The 20,861-nt window shown below is 46.3% G+C and overlaps 1 protein-coding gene across 1 annotated transcript in view; it reads left to right on the plus strand.

Moving 5' to 3' along the window:
- The window catches only part of LOC112255139 (glypican-6-like), a 63,102-nt gene that overhangs the window by 32,636 nt on the left and 9,605 nt on the right, over nucleotides 1–20,861 (plus strand). The gene's annotated exons all lie outside the window — the stretch shown is intronic.

Genomic DNA, 20,861 nt, shown 5'->3' on the forward strand with positions numbered 1-20,861 from the left:
ATACCACACCTCTCCTCCAGTAAGGTTGAACCTGTCTCTAATCAACAGACAGATACCACACCTCTCCTCCAGTAAGGTTGAACCTGTCTCTAATCAACAGACAGATACCACACCTCTCCTCCAGTAAGGTTGAACCTGTCTCTAATCAACAGACAGATACCACATCTCTCCTCCAGTAAGGTTGAACCTGTCTCTAATCAACAGACAGTGTGAGGTGTTTTCATGTCTCTAATAACTACAGTTGTTTTCATGTCTCTAATAACTACAGGTGTTTTCATGGCTCTAATAACTACAGGTGTTTTCATGGCTCTGTGTCTCTCGTAACTCGGCAACCTGGTGGGTACTATACTGAATGGTATGAGTGACTGTAACTAGGCAACCTGGTGGGTACTGTACTGTACTATACTGAATGGTATGAGAGACTGTAACTAGGCAACCTGGTGGGTACTATACTGAATGGTATGAGGGACTGTAACTAGGCAACCTGGTGGGTACTATATTGAATGGTATGAGCGACTGTAACTAGGCGACCTGTTGGGTACTATACTGTACTATACTGAATGGTATGAGAGACTGTAACTAGGCAACCTGGTGGGTACTATACTGTACTATACTGAATGGTATGAGTGACTGTAACTAGGCAACCTGGTGGGTACTATACTGTACTATACTGAATGGTATGAGAGACTGTAACTAGGCAACCTGGTGGGTACTATACTGTACTATACTGAATGGTATGAGTGACTGTAACTAGGCAACCTGGTGGGTACTATACTGAATGGTATGAGAGACTGTAACTAGGCAACCTGGTGGGTACTATACTGTACTATACTGAATGGTATGAGAGACTGTAACTAGGCAACCTGGTGGGTACTGTACTGAATGTACTATACTGGGAATGGAATGGTAGAGACTGTAACTAGGCAACCTGGTGGGTACTATACTGTACTATACTGAATGGTATGAGAGACTGTAACTAGGCAACCTGGTGGTGTACTATACTATACTGTACTATACTGAATGGTATGAGAGACTGTAACTAGGCAACCTGGTGGGTACTATACTGTACTATACTGAATGGTATGAGAGACTGTAACTAGGCAACCTGGTGGGTACTATACTGAATGGTATGAGGGACTGTAACTAGGCGACCTGGTGGGTACTATACTGAATGGTATGAGAGACTGTAACTAGGCAACCTGGTGGGTACTATACTGTACTATACTGAATGGTATGAGAGACTGTAACTAGGCAACCTGGTGGGTACTATACTGAATGGTATGAGAGACTGTAACTAGGCAACCTGGTGGGTACTATACTGAATGGTATGAGAGACTGTAACTAGGCAACCTGGTGGGTACTATACTGAATGGTATGAGTGACTGTAACTAGGCAACCTGGTGGGTACTATACTGTACTATACTGAATGGTATGAGAGACTGTAACTAGGCAACCTGGTGGGTACTATACTGTACTATACTGAATGGTATGAGAGACTGTAACCAGGCAACCTGGTGGGTACTATACTGTACTATACTGAATGGTATGAGAGACTGTAACTAGGCAACCTGGTGGGTACTGTACTGTACTATACTGAATGGTATGAGATACTGTAACTAGGCAACCTGCTGGGTACTGTACTGTACTATACTAAATGGTATGGCAGCTAACTGTTCTAGTGCTTATGACTGGCTGATGTGGAAACAGATCAAATGGCACACAACAGGATTACGACAGGCTTGTTTTCTCCATCCTGTCCTACATTAAGAGCAGCGAAACCACAGGGTTAGAGATTACGACGAGCGTTTAGAAGGTGGTCCTCTGGCACTTTAAACACAGTTGAGCCGCGTTAGAGATGCTTTGCAAATCTGATTGGATGGGTTTGGTCAGGAAGGTTTAAAGAGCACTAGTGTCTCATTCTGCCACATCAGGGAAAGCTCTCTCTGCCTGGGATCATTCTGCCACATCAGGGAAAGCTCTCTCTTCCTGGGATCATTCTGCCACATCAGGGAAAGCTTTCTCTGCCTGGGATCATTCTGCCACATCAGGGAAAGCTCTCTCTGCCTGGGATCATTCTGCCACATCAGCTCTCTCTGCCTGGGGAAAGCTCTCTCTTCCTGGGATCATTCTGCCACATCAGGGAAAGCTCTCTCTGCCTGGGATCATTCTGCCACATCAGGGAAAGCTCTCTCTGCCTGGGATCATTCTGCCACATCAGGGAAAGCCACATCAGGAAAGCTCTCTTCCTGGGATCATTCTGCCTCAGCACCCTGTTCCCTATACTCTATAGTGCACTACCAGGGCCTGTTGTTGTGCACTATATAATGAATAGGGTGCCATTTGGAATGCACCCCTTGGAAAGAGGTTCATATTTACCGAGGATGACAGACAGGAAGTTGGATATTTCTGAGCCAACAGGATTAATCCATCATGTTGATCTCATTATGTGCTCATTTCCTGAGAGAGAGAGAGAGAGAGAGAGAGTCAGGGGGAGAGCGAGAGAGAGAGAGATTAAAGGTAGTTGGTTAAAGTGTATGTAAACTTCCGACTTCAACTGTATATACAGGGTCAGTAGATACAGTATGTATAGGGGTCAGGGGACTATATACAGGGTCAGTAGATACAGTATGTATAGGGGTCAGGGGACTATATACAGGGTCAGTAGATACAGTATGTGTAGGGGTCAGGGGTACAGGGTCAGTAGACTCAGGGACTATATACAGGGTCAGTAGTAGATACAGTATGTATAGGGGTCAGGGGACTATATACAGGGTCAGTAGATACAGTATGTATAGGGGTCAGGGGACTATATACAGGGTCAGTAGATACAGTATGTATAGGGGTCAGGGGACTATATACAGGGTCAGTAGATACAGTATGTATAGGGGTCAGGGGACTATATACAGGGTCAGTAGATACAGTATGTATAGGGGTCAGGTGACTATATACAGGGTCAGTAGATACAGTATGTATAGGGGTCAGGGGACTATATACAGGGTCAGTAGATACAGTATGTATAGGGGTCAGGTGACTATATACAGTATGTATAGGGTCAGGTGACTATATACAGGGTCATAGATACAGTATGTGGGGTCAGGGGACTATATACAGTATACAGTATGTATAGGGGTCAGGTGACTATATACAGGGTCAGTAGATACAGTATGTATAGGGGTCAGGTGACTATATACAGGGTCAGTAGATACAGTATGTATAGGGGTCAGGTGACTATATACAGGGTCAGTAGATACAGTATGTATAGGGGTCAGGTGACTATATACAGGGTCAGTAGATACAGTATGTATAGGGGTCAGGGGACTATATACAGGGTCAGTAGATACAGTATGTATAGGGGTCAGGGGACTATATACAGGGTCAGTAGATACAGTATGTATAGGGGTCAGGTGACTATATACAGGGTCAGTAGATACAGTATGTATAGGGGTCAGGGACTATATACAGGGTCAGTAGATACAGTATGTATAGGGGTCAGGGGACTATATAGGGTCAGTAGATATGTATAGGGGTCAGGGGACTATATACAGGGTCAGTAGATACAGTATGTATAGGGGTCAGGTGACTATATACAGGGTCAGTAGATACAGTATGTATAGGGGTCAGGGGACTATATACAGGGTCAGTAGATACAGTATGTATAGGGGTCAGGGGACTATATACAGTATGTATAGGGTCAGGGGACTATATACAGTATGTATAGGGGTCAGGGGACTATATACAGGGTCAGTAGATACAGTATGTATAGGGGTCAGGGGACTATATACAGTATGTATAGGGGTCAGGTGACTATATACAGGGTCAGTAGATACAGTATGTATAGGGGTCAGGTGACTATATACAGGGTATGTATAGGGGTCAGGTGACTATATAGGGTCAGTAGATACAGTATGTATAGGGGTCAGGTGACTATATACAGGGTCAGTAGATACAGTATGTATAGGGGTCAGGTGACTATATACAGGGTCAGTAGATACAGTATGTATAGGGGTCAGGTGACTATATACAGGGTCAGTAGATACAGTATGTATAGGGGTCAGGGGACTATATACAGGGTCAGTAGATACAGTATGTATGGGGTCAGGTGACTATATACAGGGTCAGTAGATACAGTATGTATAGGGGTCAGGGGACTATATACAGGGTCAGTAGATACAGTATGTATAGGGATCAGGGGACTATATACAGGGTCAGTAGATACAGTATGTATAGGGGTCAGGGGACTATATACAGTATGTATAGGGGTCAGGGGACTAGATACAGTATGTATAGGGGGGGTCAGGTGACTATATACAGGGTCAGTAGATACAGTATGTGTAGGGGTCAGGTGACTATATACAGGGTCAGTAGATACAGTATGTATATAGGGGTCAGGGGACTATATACAGGGTCAGTAGATACAGTATGTATAGGGGTCAGGGGACTATATACAGGGTCAGTAGATATGTATAGGGGTCAGGGGACTATATACAGGGTCAGTAGATACAGTATGTATAGGGGTCAGGGGACTATATACAGGGTCAGTAGATACAGTATGTATAGGGGTCAGGGGACTATATACAGTATGTATAGGGGTCAGGTGACTATATACAGGGTCAGTAGATACAGTATGTGTAGGGGTCAGGTGACTATATACAGGGTCAGGAGATACAGTATGTATAGGGGTCAGGGGACTATATACAGGCTCAGTAGATACAGTATGTATAGGGGTCAGGGGACTATATACAGTATGTATAGGGGTCAGGTGACTATATACAGGGTCAGTAGATACAGTATGTATAGGGGTCAGGGGTCAGGGGTAGATACAGTATGTATAGGGGTCAGGGGACTATATACAGGGTCAGTAGATACAGTATGTATAGGGGTCAGGGGACTATATACAGTATGTATAGGGGTCAGGTGACTATATACAGGGTCAGTAGATACAGTATGTATAGGGGTCAGGTGACTATATACAGGGTCAGGAGATACAGTATGTATAGGGGTCAGGGGACTATATACAGGGTCAGTAGATACAGTATGTATAGGGGTCAGGGGACTATATACAGTATGTATAGGGGTCAGGGGACTATATACAGGGTCAGGAGATACAGTATGTATAGGGGTCAGGTGACTATATAGTATGTACAGGGGTCAGGTGACTATATACAGTATGTATAGGGGTCAGGGGACTATATACAGGGTCAGTAGATACAGTATGTATAGGGGTCAGGTGACTATATACAGGGTATGTATAGGGGTCAGGTGACTATATACAGTATGTGTAGGGGTCAGGGTGACTATATATAGGGGTCAGGGTCAGTAGATACAGTATGTGTAGGCGTCAGGTGACTATATACAGGGTCAGTAGATACAGTATGTATAGGGGTCAGGGGACTATATACAGGGTCAGTAGATACAGTATGTATAGGGGTCAGGTGACTATATACAGGGTCAGTAGATACAGTATGTGTAGGCGTCAGGTGACTATATACAGGGTCAGTAGATACAGTATGTATTGTATAGGGGTCAGGTGACTATATACAGGGTCAGGAGATACAGTATGTATAGGGGTCAGGTGACTATATACAGTATGTATAGGGGTCAGGTGACTATATACAGTATGTATAGGGGTCAGGGGACTATATACAGGGTCAGTAGATACAGTATGTATTGGGGTCAGGTGACTATATACAGGGTCAGTAGATACAGTATGTATAGGGGTCAGGGGACTATATACAGTATGTATAGGGGTCATACAGGGTCAGTAGATACAGTATGTATAGGGGTCAGGGGACTATATACAGGGTCAGTAGATACAGTATGTATAGGGGTCAGGTGACTATATACAGTATGTAGTATGGGGTCAGGTGACTATATACAGGGTATGTACAGTAGTAGGGGTCAGGTGACTATATACAGGGTCAGTAGATACAGTATGTGTAGGGGTCAGGTGACTATATACAGGGTCAGTAGATACAGTATGTATAGGGGTCAGGTGACTATATACAGGGTCAGTAGATACAGTATGTATAGGGGTCAGGTGACTATATACAGGGTCAGTAGATACAGTATGTATTGGGGTCAGGTGACTATATACAGGGTCAGGAGATACAGTATGTATCAGGGGTCAGGTGACTATATACAGTATGTATAGGGGTCAGGTGACTATATACAGTATGTATGTATAGGGGTCAGGGGACTATATACAGGGTCAGGTGACAGGTCAGTAGATACAGTATGTATAGGGGTCAGGTGACTATATACAGGGTCAGTAGATACAGTATGTATATAGGGGTCAGGTGACTATATACAGGGTCAGTAGATACAGTATGTGTAGGGGTCAGGGGACTATATACAGGGTCAGTAGATACAGTATGTGTAGGGGTCAGGTGACTATATACAGGGTCAGTAGATACAGTATGTATAGGGGTCAGGTGACTATATACAGGGTCAGTAGATACAGTATGTATAGGGGTCAGGGGACTATATACAGGGTCAGTAGATACAGTATGTATATAGGGGTCAGGGGACTATATACAGGGTCAGTAGATACAGTATGTGTAGGGGTCAGGGGACTATATACAGGGTCAGTAGATACAGTATGTATAGGGGTCAGGTGACTATATACAGTATGTGTAGGGGTCAGGTGACTATATACAGGGTCAGTAGATACAGTATGTATAGGGGTCAGGGGACTATATACAGGGTCAGTAGATACAGTATGTGTAGGGGTCAGGTGACTATATACAGGGTCAGTAGATACAGTATTTATAGGGGTCAGGTGACTATATACAGTATGTGTAGGGGTCAGGGGACTATATACAGGGTCAGTAGATACAGTATTTATAGGGGTCAGGTGACTATATACAGTATGTATAGGGGTCAGGTGACTATATACAGTATGTATAGGGGTCAGGGGACTATATACAGGGTCAGTAGATACAGTATGTATAGGGGTCAGGGGGGGACTATATACAGGGTCAGTAGATACAGTATGTATAGGGGTCAGGGGACTATATACAGGGTCAGATACAGGGACTATATACAGTATGTATAGGGGTCAGGGGACTATATACAGGGTCAGTATGTATAGGGGTCAGGGGACTATATACATTATGTATGTAGGGGTCAGGGGACTATATACAGTATTTATAGGGGTCAGGTGACTATATACAGTATGTATAGGGGTCAGGGGACTATATACAGGGTCAGTAGATACAGTATTTATAGGGGTCAGGTGACTATACACAGGGTCAGTAGATACAGTATGTATAGGGGTCAGGTGACTATATACAGGGTCAGTAGATACAGTATGTGTAGGGGTCAGGTGACTATATACAGGGTCAGTAGATACAGTATTTATAGGGGTCAGGTGACTATATACAGTATGTGTAGGGGTCAGGGGACTATATACAGGGTCAGTAGATACAGTATGTGTAGGGGTCAGGGGACTATATACAGGGTCAGTAGATACAGTATGTGTAGGGTCAGGTGACTATATACAGGGTCAGTAGATACAGTATGTGTAGGGGTCAGGTGACTATATACAGGGTCAGTAGATACAGTATGTATAGGGGTCAGGGTGACTATATACAGTATGTGTAGGGGTCAGGGGACTATATACAGGGTCAGTAGATACAGTATGTATAGGGGTCAGGTGACTATGTACAGGGTCAGTATATACAGTATTTGTAGGGGTCAGGGGACTATATACAGGGTCAGTAGATACAGTATGTGTAGGGGTCAGGGGACTATATACAGGGTCAGTAGATACAGTATGTGTAGGGGTCAGGTGACTATATACAGTATGTGTAGGGGTCAGGGGACAGGGGACTATATACAGGGTCAGTAGATACAGTATGTATAGGGGTCAGGTGACTATATACAGTATACAGTATGTAGGGGTCAGGGGACTATATACAGGGTCAGTAGATACAGTATGTATATAGGGGTCAGGGGACTATGTACAGGGTCAGTAGATACAGTATGTATAGGGTCAGGTGACTATGTACAGGGTCAGTAGATACAGTATGTGTAGGGGTCAGGGGACTATATACAGGGTCAGTAGATACAGGATGTATAGGGGTCAGGTGACTATATACAGGGTCAGTAGATACAGGATGTATAGGGGTCAGGGGACTATATACAGGGTCAGTAGATACAGGATGCATAGGGGTCAGGGGACTATATACAGTATGTATAGGGGATGTATAGGTGTCAGTAGATACAGGATGTATAGGGGTCAGGGGACTATATACAGTATGTATAGGGGATGTATAGGGGTCAGTAGATACAGGATGTATAGGGGTCAGGGGACTATATACAGGGTCAGTAGATACAGTATGTATAGGGGTCAGGGGACTATATACAGGGTCAGTAGATACAGTATGTATAGGGGTCAGGGGACTATATACAGGGTCAGTAGATACAGGATGTATAGGGGTCAGGTGACTATATACAGGGTAAGTAGATACAGTATGTATAGGGGTCAGGTGACTATATACAGGGTCAGTAGATACAGGATGTATACAGGGGATGTATAGAGGATGTATAGGGGTCAGTAGATACAGGATGTATAGGGATGTATAGAGGATGTATAGGGGGATGTATACAGTATGTATAGGGGTCAGGTGACTATATACAGGGTCAGTAGATACAGGATGTATAGGGGATGTATAGAGGGATGTATAGGGGTCAGTAGATACAGGATGTATAGGGGATGTATAGAGGATGTATAGGGGATGTATAGAGGATGTATACAGGGTCAGTAGATACAGTATGATACAGGATGTATAGGGGATGTATAGGGGATGTATAGAGGATGTATAGGGGTCAGTAGATACAGTATGTATAGGGGATGTATAGGGGTCAGTAGATACAGTATGTATAGGGGATGACTATATACAGGGTCAGTAGATACAGTATGTATAGAGGATGTATAGGGGTCAGTAGATACAGGATGTATAGGGGTCAGGGATGTATAGGGGTCAGTAGATACAGGATGTATAGGGGATGTATAGGGGTCAGTAGATACAGTATGTATAGGGGATGTATAGGGGTCAGTAGATACAGGATGTATAGGGGATGTATAGGGGATGTATAGGGGATGTGTAGGGGATGTATATATATGTACATATTGCCAGGTTATCTACGCTGTAACTCTTACTTTACATTAACGTTCTGAGTTCCCCCACGTTGTGTCTGTTGACGTGGGAAATGTCTATTACAGAGTTTAGTGGGTTCTGTTCCACCACGTTCCCCCACGCTGTGTCTGTTGACGTAGGAAATGTCTATTACAGAGTTTAGTGGGTTCTGTTCCACCACGTTCCCCCACGTTGTGTCTGTTGACGTGGGAAATGTCTATTACAGAGTTTAGTGGGTTCTGTTCCACCACGTTCCCCCACGCTGTGTCTGTTGACGTAGGAAATGTCTATTACAGAGTTCCACCACTCTGTGCTGTTTTCACTCCACAGAACAGTACTTGTTATGAAGTCTGCTCCAACTAGTTAGCTTCGTGCTGTGGAGTAGGCTTTGGCCACTGAGAGATCATATAAAAGCTGTGTTGACCATGTGTGAGGGCACATCTCCCAGGGCACTTCTCCCTGTTGTTCAGTTAGTCAGGCTGGAGCTGCACCAAGCTGGTATAGACCAAGAGTCTCTCTCTCTCTCCACCCCCCATCCCTAGGTCCCAGTTCCTAACAGACTGATGGGAATAGGTGGTTCTCAGAGCTGTAAAGGACAGATGGCTACTGGCCCTGAGAGGAGAGGTTGAGAGGTTGGCACAATGTCGGAAATGTGTTGCTGGATTAAAGATTACCTTTTTTTTTTTATTAATAGATTTTTATTTATTTTTATTTAACCAGGCAAGTCAGTTAAGAACAAATTCTTATTTTCAATTACGGCCTAGGAACAGTGGGTTAACTGCCTTGTTCAGGGGCAGAACGACAGATTTGTACCTTGTCAGCTCGGGGATTTGAACTTGCAACCTTTCAGTTACTAGTCCAACACTCTACCCTGCCTCCTCTACACTCTAACCACTAGGCTACCTGCCACCTCTACACTCTAACCACTAGGCTACCTGCCGCCCCTACACTCTAACCACTAGACTACCTGCCTCCTCTACACTCTAACCACTACCCTGCCTCCTTTACACTCTAACCACTACCCTGCCTCCTCTACACTCTAACCACTAGGCTACCTGCTGCCGCTACAGTCTAACCACTAGGCTACCCTGCCTCCTCTACACTCTAACCACTAGGCTACCCTTCCTCCTCTACACTCTAACCACTAGGCTACCTGCCTCCTCTACACTCTAACCACTAGACTATCTGCCTCCTCTACACTCTAACCACTAGGCCACCCTGCCTCCTCTACACTCTAACCACTAGGCTACCCTGCCTCCTCTACACTCTAACCACTAGGCTACCTGCCTCCTCTACACTCTAACCACTAGACTATCTGCCTCCTCTACACTCTAACCACTAGGCCACCCTGCCTCCTCTACACTCTAACCACTAGGCCACCCTGCCTCCTCTACACTCTAACCACTAGGCCACCCTGCCTCCTCTACACTCTAACCACTAGGCTACCCTGCCTCCTCTACACTCTAACCACTAGGCTACCTGCCTCCTCTACACTCTAACCACTAGACTATCTGCCTCCTCTACACTCTAACCACTAGGCCACCCTGCCTCCTCTACACTCTAACCACTAGGCTACCCTGCCTCCTCTACACTCTAACCACTACCCTACCTCCTCTACACTCTAACCACTAGACTATCTGCCTCCTCTACACTCTAACCACTAGGCTACCTGCCTCCTCTACACTCTAACCACTAGGCCACCCTGCCTCCTCTACACTCTAACCACTAGGCTACCCTGCCTCCTCTACACTCTAACCACTAGGCTACCCTGCCGCCCCTACACTCTAACCACTACCCTGCCGCCCCTACACTCTAACCACTACCCTGCCGCCCCTACACTCTAAACACTAGGCTACCCTGCCTCCTCTACACTCTAACCACTAGGCTACCCTGCCTACCCCCTACACTCTAACCACTAGACTACCTGCCTCCTCTACACTCTAACCACTACCCTGCCTCCTCTACACTCTAACCACTACCCTGCCTCCTCTACACTCTAACCACTACCCTGCCTCCTCTACACTCTAACCACTACCCTGCCGCCCCTACACTCTAACCACTACCCTGCCTCCTCTACACTCTAACCACTACCCTGCCTCCTCTACACTCTAACCACTACCCTGCCGCCCCTACACTCTAACCACTAGGCCACCCTGCCGCCCCTACACTCTAACCACTAGACTACCTGCCTCCTCTACACTCTAACCACTACCCTGCCTCCTCTACACTCTAACCACTACCCTGCCTCCTCTACACTCTAACCACTACCCTGCCTCCTCTACACTCTAACCACTACCCTGCCTCCCCTACACTCTAACCACTACCCTGCCTCCTCTACACTCTAACCACTACCCTACCTCCTCTACACTCTAACCACTACCCTGCCTCCTCTACACTCTAACCACTACCCTGCCTCCTCTACACTCTAACCACTACCCTACCTCCTCTACACTCTAACCACTACCCTACCTCCTCTACACTCTAACCACTACCCTACCTCCTCTACACTCTAACCACTACCCTACCTCCTCTACACTCTAACCACTACCCTACCTCCTCTACACTCTAACCACCACCCTACCACCTCTACACTCTAACCACTACCCTGCCTCCTCTACACTCTAACCACTACCCTACCTCCTCTACACTCTAACCACCACCCTACCTCCTCTACACTCTAACCACTACCCTGCCTCCTCTACACTCTAACCACTACCCTACCTCCTCTACACTCTAACCACTACCCTACCTCCTCTACACTCTAACCACTACCCTACCTCCTCTACACTCTAACCACCACCCTACCTCCTCTACACTCTAACCACTACCCTACCTCCTCTACACTCTAACCACTACCCTACCTCCTCTACACTCTAACCACTACCCTACCTCCTCTACACTCTAACCCGTGATGAAGAAAGAGGTGTTTATAAATGTTGGACGGAAGAAGAGAAAACCCAACTTGTATTTTAGAAACAGATCTGATTAAAAGGGAAGTATTTCCTTGCATTACCTCCACAATGTGTTGATTTGACATCTTATCAGGAAGGATGCCTCATCGCCTTCAGGGACATTATGCAACCCTGTATGTGGTGAGCCAATCGTGATCGAGATCTAGAGAGACAGAAATATCAAGAGGTTCACATGTCATTGAAACGGTGTGACAGGGTTATTAAAACACGATTCCTCCATCCCTGAACGACCTGAACTGTTTTACGATGTTAATCATGAGAACAGCATGTTCCTCTGACATAACCCTGCCTGACTCTGTCCATTTTAAATTAGGGCTGGGGTTCTGAGTCCGAGTCCCATCTTTATTTCAGTCATTCTGGGAGTCCTGTCATCTTCCTGTGTTTGGTTTCCTGGCATCCTGAAATGCCTGATCTACGTCTCGTCCTCTAACCCTCTGAACTAACCTCGGACACCTTCACCTCTGACCTCTGAGACCCTAACATCTGACCTCTGAACTTCCTCTGACATTTACTTTGATCCCAGAGGTAGTAATGTTACAGGACCAGACAGTATTAATAGTTAGTGTGATCTTTTCAGTCCAGAAGTGGTGGGCCACACAAGCTCACAGAATGGTTCGGGCGGGTGCGGAATCGCGTCCTCAGTTGCAACATTCACTACCAACAAGAAATGTTCGTCGGGAGTCTCATGAAATAGGTTTACATGGCCAAGCAGCTAATCACACGCCTAAGATCAGCATGCACAATGACAGGCATCGGTTGGAGTGGTGTAATGCTCTTAGGCACAATGACAGGCATCGGTTGGAGTGGTGTAATGCTCTTAGGCACAATGACAGGCATCGGCTGGAGTGGTGTAATGCTCTTAGGCACAATGACAGGCATCGGCTGGAGTGGTGTAATGCTCTTAGGCACAATGACAGGCATCGGTTGGAGTGGTGTAATGCTCTTAGGCACAATGACAGGCATCGGCTGGAATGGTGTAATGCTCTTAGGCACAATGACAGGCATCGGCTGGAGTGGTGTAATGCTCTTAGGCACAATGACAGGCATCGGCTGGAGTGGTGTAATGCTCTTAGGCACAATGACAGGCATCGGCTGGAGTGGTGTAATGCTCTTAGGCACAATGACAGGCATCGGCTGGAGTGGTGTAATGCTCTTAGGCACAATGACAGGCATCGGCTGGAGTGGTGTAATGCTCTAAGATCAACATGCACAATGACAGGCATCGGCTGGAGTGGTGTAATGCTCTTAGGCACAATGACAGGCATCGGCTGGAGTGGTGTAATGCTCTTAGGCACAATGACAGGCATCGGCTGGAGTGGTGTAATGCTCTTAGGCACAATGACAGGCATCGGCTGGAGTGGTGTAATGCTCTTAGGCACAATGACAGGCATCGGCTGGAGTGGTGTAATGCTCTTAGGCACAACTTTGAAAGTTTCTTCAAGTTTGGTCGCAAAAACCATCAAGCCCTGTGATGAAACTGGCTCTCATGAGGACCACCACAGGAAATGAAGACCCAGAGTTACCTCTGCTGCAGAGGATAAGTTCATTAGAGTTACCAGCCCAAATAAATGCTTCACAGAGTTCAAGTAACAGACAGACCTCAACATCAGCTGTTCAGAGGAGACTGCGTGAATCAGGCCTTCATGGTTGAATTGCTGCAAATAAACCACTACTAAAGGACAATAAGAAGAAGAGACTTGCTTGGGCCAAGAAACACGAGTGGAAATATGTCCTTTGGTCCCAACCGCCGTGTCTTTGTGAGACGCATTGTAGGTGAACGGATGATCTCCACATGTGTGTTTCCCACCGTGAAGCATGGAGGAGGAGGTGTTATGGTGTGGGGGTGATTTGCTGGTGACACTGTGAGTGATTTATTTAGAATTCAAGGCACACTTAACAAGCATGGCTACCACAGCATTCTGCAGCGATATGCCATGTGTGACTATCATTCGTTTTCAACAGGGCAATGACCTAAAACACACCTCCAGGCTGAGTAAGGGCTATTTGACCAAGGAGAGTGATGGAGTGCTGCATCAGATGACCCGGCCTCTACAATCACCCGACCTCAACCCAATTGAGATGGTTTGGGATGAGTTGAACCGCAGAGTGAAGGAAAAGCAGCCAACAAGTGCTCAGCATATGTGGGAACTCCTTCAAGACTGTTGTAAAAGCATTCCAGGTGAAGCTGGTTGAGAGAATGCCAAGAGTGTGCAAAGGTGTCATCAAGGCAAAGGGTGGCTACTTCAAAATATATTTTGATTTGTTTCACACTTGTTTGGTTACTACATGATTCCATATGTGTTATTTCATAGTTTTGATGTCTTCACTATTATTCTTCAATGTAGAAAACCATTGTGTCCAAATGTTTGACTGGTACTGTACTTTTGGTCATATCATGTAATGCTGGCCGGTGTGTTTACGGACATATTCAACCAATCCCTATACCAGTCTGCTGTTCCCACATGCTTCAAGAGGGCCACCATTGTTCCTGTTCCCAAGAAAGCTAAGGTAACTGAGCTAAACGACTACCGCCCGTAGCACTCACATCCGTCATCATGAAGTGCTTTGAGAGACTAGTCAAGGACCATATCACCTCCACCCTACCTGACACCCTTGACCCACTCCAATTTGCTTACCGCCCAAATAGGTCCACAGACGATGCAATCTCAACCACACTGCACACTGCCCTAACCCATCTGGACAAGAGGAATACCTATGTGAGAATGCTGTTCATCGACTACAGCTCGGCATTCAACACCATAGTACCCTCCAAGCTCGTCATCAAGCTCGAGACCCTGGGTCTCGACCCCGCCCTGTGCAACTGGGTACTGGACTTCCTGACGGGCCGCCCCCAGGTGGTGAGGGTAGGCAACAACATCTCCTCCCCGCTGATCCTCAACACTGGGGCCCCACAAGGGTGCGTTCTGAGCCCCCTCCTGTACTCCTGCTCGTTATTACTGCATTGTCGGAACTAGAAGCACAAGCATTTCGCTACACTCGCATTAACATCTGCTAACCATGTGTATGTGACAAATAAAATTTGATTTGATTTAATGTAGGACATGTTTTATCCTGTAGAGAGTTGAGTCTGGTACTCTATTCCAATGTGACTTTTAGCACAGTGACTGTTCGGGTAGATCATGGGCCTCGTCACAGCATGTCCTTCCAGGAACAGACAGACTGGGGACCGACTGGTGCGGCTGGTTCAACGAGACTGACACATACACACACACACACACACACACACACACACACACACACACACACACACACACACACACACACACACACACACACACACACACACACACACACACACACACACTGCATGTGCCACCGCTGCCAAGTGTCTCTCTGTGTCAGCTGGTCTCTGGTGAGTTGAAGCTGTGATCGTCCTGTCAGTCCCACAGCCTCTGTCTCCCTCTCTCTCTTTCCCTCTCTCTCTCCCTCTCTCTCTTTCCCTCTCTCTTTTTCCCTCTCTCTCTCCCTCTGTCTCTCTCTCCCTCTGTCTCTCTCTCTGTGTCTCTCTGTCTCTCTGTCTCTCTCTCTCTCTTTCCCTCTCTCTCTCTCTCTGTCTCTCCCTCTGTCTCTCTCTGTCTCTCTCTCTCTTTCTCTGTCTCTCTCTCTCTCTCTCTCTCTCTCTCTCTCTCTCTCTCTCTCTCTCTCTCTCTCTCTATGTCTCTCTCTCCCGTCTCTCTCTCCCATCTCTCTCTCCCATCTCTCTATCTGTCTCTCTCTGTCTCTCTCTGTCTCTCTCTGTCTCTCTCTCTGTCTCTATCCCTCTGTCTCTCTCTCTCTCTCTCTCTCTGCTCTTTCTCTCTCTCTCTCTGCTCTTTCTCTCTCTGTCTCTGTGTCTCTCTCTCTCTCTGCTCTCTCTGCTCTCTCTCGCTCTCTGTGTCTCTCTGTCTCTCTCTGTCTCTGCTCTCTCTCTGTCTCTCTCTCTCTCTCTCTCTCTCTCTCTCTCTCTCTCTCTCTCTCTCTCTCTCTCTCTCTGCTCTCTCTCTCGCTCTGTCTCTCTCTCTGTGTCTCTGTCTCTCTCTCTCTCTGCTCTCTCTCGCTCTCTGTGTCGCTCTGTCTCTGCTCTCTCTCTGCTCTCTCTCGCTCTCTGTGTCTCTCTGTCTCTGCTCTCTCTCTGTCTCTCTCTCTCTCTCTCTCTCTCTCTCTCTCTCTCTCTCTCTCTCTCTCTCTCTCTCTCTCTCTCTCTCTGCTCTCTCTGCTCTCTCTCTGTCTCTCTCTCTCTCTCTCTCTCTCTCTCTCTCTCTCTCTCTCTGCTCTCTCTCGCTCTCTGTGTCTCTCTGTCTCTGCTCTCTCTCTGCTCTCTCTCGCTCTCTGTGTCTCTCTGTCTCTGCTCTCTCTCTGTCTCTCTCTCTCTCTCTCTCTCTCTCTCTCTCTCTCTCTCTCTGTCTCTCTCTCTCTCTGCTCTCTCTCTGTCTCTGTCTCTCTCTCTCTCTCTCTCTCTCTCTCTTTCTCTCTCTCAATTGAATTCAATTCAAGGGGCTTTATTGGCATGGGAAACGTGTTAACATTGCCAAAGCAAGTGAGGTCTATAATATATAAAACTGAAATAAACAATACAAATGAACAGTAAACATTACACTACAGAAGTTTCAAAACAATAAAGACATTACACATGTCATAATATATACATGTATACAGTGTTGTAACAATGTACAAATGGTTAAAGTACACAAGGGAAAAAAATAAGCATAAATATGGGTTGTATTTGTATCTCTCTCTCTCTCTCCCTCTCTCTCTCTCTCTCCCTCTCGCTCGCTCTCAAGCCTGCCTGCTCACACTCCACTCTGCACACACACAGCCTCCCTCCCAGTCCAGGCTGCGGTATCAGAGCACTTAGAAGTAGATGTCCATTTTACGGTTAATCTGACCCTGAATCTGCTGTTAATCTGACTGTGGATAGTGTTACATCTCTCACCACAGATCCATCAACACCATTCTGTGTAAAACAGCCTCCACTGGAAACAGCTGTTAACAACATGACAAGATCACTAGATTATCCTCAGTGGTGTCCTCCCTCACAGTGATGGCTCCTCTTTATAGTGTCCATCCTCAGTGGTGTCCTCCTCACAGTGATCCTCTTTATAGTGTCCATCCTCAGTGGTGTCCTCCCTCACAGTGATGGCTCCTCTTTATAGTGTCCATCCTCAGTGGTGTCCTCCCTCACAGTGATGCTCTCTCAGGCACTGGCTCCTCTTTATAGTGTCCATCCTCAGTGGTGTCCTCCCTCACAGTGATGGCTCCTCTTTATAGTGTCCATCCTCAGTGGTGTCCTCCCTCACAGTGCTGCTCTCTCAGGCACGGGCTCCTCTTTATAGTGTCCATCCTCAGTGGTGTCCTCCCTCACAGTGCTGTCAGGCACTGGCTCCTCTTTATAGTGTCCATCCTCAGTGGTGTCCTCCCTCACAGTGGCTCCTCTTTATAGTGTCCATCCTCAGTGGTGTCCTCCTCACAGTGATGGCTCCTCTTTATAGTGTCCATCCTCAGTGGTGTCCTCCCTCACAGTGATGGCTCCTCTTTATAGTGTCCATCCTCAGTGGTGTCCTCCCTCACAGTGATGGCTCCTCTTTATAGTGTCCATCCTCAGTGGTGTCCTCCTCACAGTGATGGCTCCTCTTTATAGTGTCCATCCTCAGTGGTGTCCTCCCTCACAGTGATGTCTCCTCTTTATAGTGTCCATCCTCAGTGGTGTCCTCCTCACAGTGATGGCTCCTCTTTATAGTGTCCATCCTCAGTGGTGTCCTCCTCACAGTGCTGGCTCCTCTTTATAGTGTCCATCCTCAGTGGTGTCCTCCCTCACAGTGATGGCTCCTCGTTATAGTGTCCATCCTCAGTAGTGTCCTCCTCACAGTCCATCCTCAGTGGTGTCCTCCTCACAGTGATGGCTCCTCTTTATAGTGTCCATCCTCAGTGGTGTCCTCCTCACAGTGATGGCTCCTCTTTATAGTGTCCATCCTCAGTGGTGTCCTCCCTCACAGTGCTGCTCTCTCAGGCACGGGCTCCTCTTTATAGTTTCCATCCTCAGTGGTGTCCTCCTCACAGTGATGCTCTCTCTCACCCACTGGCTCCCCTTTATATATCAGAGCCCTATAGAACCCTATTCCCTATATATATACTACTTTAGACCAGGGCCCTATAGAACCCTATTCCCTATATATAGTACACTACTTTAGACCAGGGCCCTATAGAACCCTATTCCCTATATATAGTACACTATTTTAGACCAGGGCCCTATAGAACCCTATTCCCTATATATAGTGCACTACTTTAGACCAGGGCCCTATAGAACCCTATTCCCTATATAGTGCACTACTTTAGACCAGGACCCTATAGAACCCTATTCCCTATATAGTGCACTACTTTAGACCAGGGCCCTATAGAACCCTATTCCCTATATAGTGCACTACTTTAGACCAGGGCCCATAGTGTCCATGGCTGTGAATTGGAGCTTGACACTGATGGAGCTGCTGTGGCGACAGCTGTTAACACTGTGTATCCCTCTGGTTGAGCCTAAGGTTAGCTATCTGGAGATAAATGTACTGACTATGACTGAGATATGTGGTTGTCCCAGCTAGCTATCTGGAGATGAATGTACTGACTATGACTGAGATATGTGGTTGTCCCAGCTAGCTATCTGGAGATGAATGTACTGACTATGACTGGTCCACCTAGCTATCTGCAGATGAATGTACTGACTATGACTGAGATATGTGGTTGTCCCAGCTAGCTATCTGGAGATGAATGTACTGACTATGACTGGTCCACCTAGCTATCTGAAGATGAATGTACTGACTATGACTGGTCCACCTAGCTATCTGAAGATGAATGTCCTGACTATGACTGGTCCATCTAGCTATCTTGAGATGAATATACTGACTATGACTGGTCCACCTAGCTATCTGGAGATGAATGTACTGACTATGACTGGTCCACCTAGCTATCTGAAGATGAATGTACTGACTATGACTGGTCCACCTAGCTATCTGAAGATGAATGTCCTGACTATGACTGGTCCATCTAGCTATCTTGAGATTAATATACTGACTATGACTGGTCCACCTAGCTATCTGGAGATGAATGTACTGACTATGACTGGTCCACCTAGCTATCTGAAGATGAATGTACTGACTATGACTGGTCCACCTAGCTATCTGGAGATGAATGTACTGACTATGACTGGTCCACCTAGCTATCTGAAGATGAATGTACTGACTATGACTGAGATATGTGGTTGTCCCAGCTAGCTATCTGCAGATGAATGTACTGACTATGACTGTGATATGTGGTTGTCCCAGCTAGCTATCTGCAGATGAATGTACTGACTATGACTGTGATATGTGGTTGTCCCAGCTAGCTATCTGCAGATGAATGTACTGACTATGACTGTGATATGTGGTTGTCCCAGCTAGCTATCTGCAGATGAATGTACTGACTATGACTGAGATATGTGGTTGTCCCAGCTAGCTATCTGAAGATGAATGTACTGACTATGACTGGTCCACCTAGCTATCTGAAGATGAATGTACTGACTATGACTGAGATATGTGGTTGTCCCAGCTAGCTATCTGCAGATGAATGTACTGACTATGACTGGTCCAGCTAGCTATCTGCAGATGAATGTACTGACTATGACTGGTCCAGCTAGCTATCTGCAGATGAATGTACTGACTATGACTGGTCCACCTAGCTATCTGCAGATGAATGTACTGACTATGACTGAGATATGTGGTTGTCCCAGCTAGCTATCTGCAGATGAATGTACTGACTATGACTGTGATATGTGGTTGTCCCAGCTAGCTATCTGCAGATGAATGTACTGACTATGACTGGTCCACCTAGCTATCTGGAGATGAATGTACTGACTATGACTGGTCCACCTAGCTATCTGCAGATGAATGTACTGACTATGACTGAGATATGTGGTTGTCCCAGCTAGCTATCTGAAGATGAATGTACTGACTATGACTGGTCCACCTAGCTATCTGAAGATGAATGTACTGACTATGACTGAGATATGTGGTTGTCCCAGCTAGCTATCTGCAGATGAATGTACTGACTATGACTGGTCCAGCTAGCTATCTGCAGATGAATGTACTGACTATGACTGAGATATGTGGTTGTCCCAGCTAGCTATCTGCAGATGAATGTACTGACTATGACTGGTCCAGCTAGCTATCTGCAGATGAATGTACTGACTATGACTGTGATATGTGGTTGTCCCAGCTAGCTATCTGCAGATGAATGTACTGACTATGACTGAGATATGTGGTTGTCCCAGCTAGCTATCTGCAGATGAATGTACTGACTATGACTGGTCCACCTAGCTATCTGCAGATGAATGTACTGACTATGACTGTGGTATGTGGTTGTCCCAGCTAGCTATCTGCAGATGAATGTACTGACTATGACTGGTCCACCTAGCTATCTGGAGATGAATGTACTGACTATGACTGTGATATGTGGTTGTCCCAGCTAGCTATCTGCAGATGAATGTACTGACTATGACTGGTCCACCTAGCTATCTGCAGATGAATGTACTGACTATGACTGGTCCAGCTAGCTATCTGCAGATGAATTAACTGACTATGACTGGTCCAGCTAGCTATCTGCAGATGAATTAACTGACTATGACTGGTCCAGCTAGCTATCTGGAGATGAATGTACTGACTATGACTGGTCCACCTAGCTATCTGGAGATGAATGTCCTGACTATGACTGGTCCACCTAGCTATCT

Source organism: Oncorhynchus tshawytscha, unplaced genomic scaffold (assembly GCF_018296145.1).
Source record: "Oncorhynchus tshawytscha isolate Ot180627B unplaced genomic scaffold, Otsh_v2.0 Un_contig_1138_pilon_pilon, whole genome shotgun sequence".
Taxonomy (NCBI): Eukaryota; Metazoa; Chordata; class Actinopteri; order Salmoniformes; family Salmonidae; genus Oncorhynchus; species Oncorhynchus tshawytscha.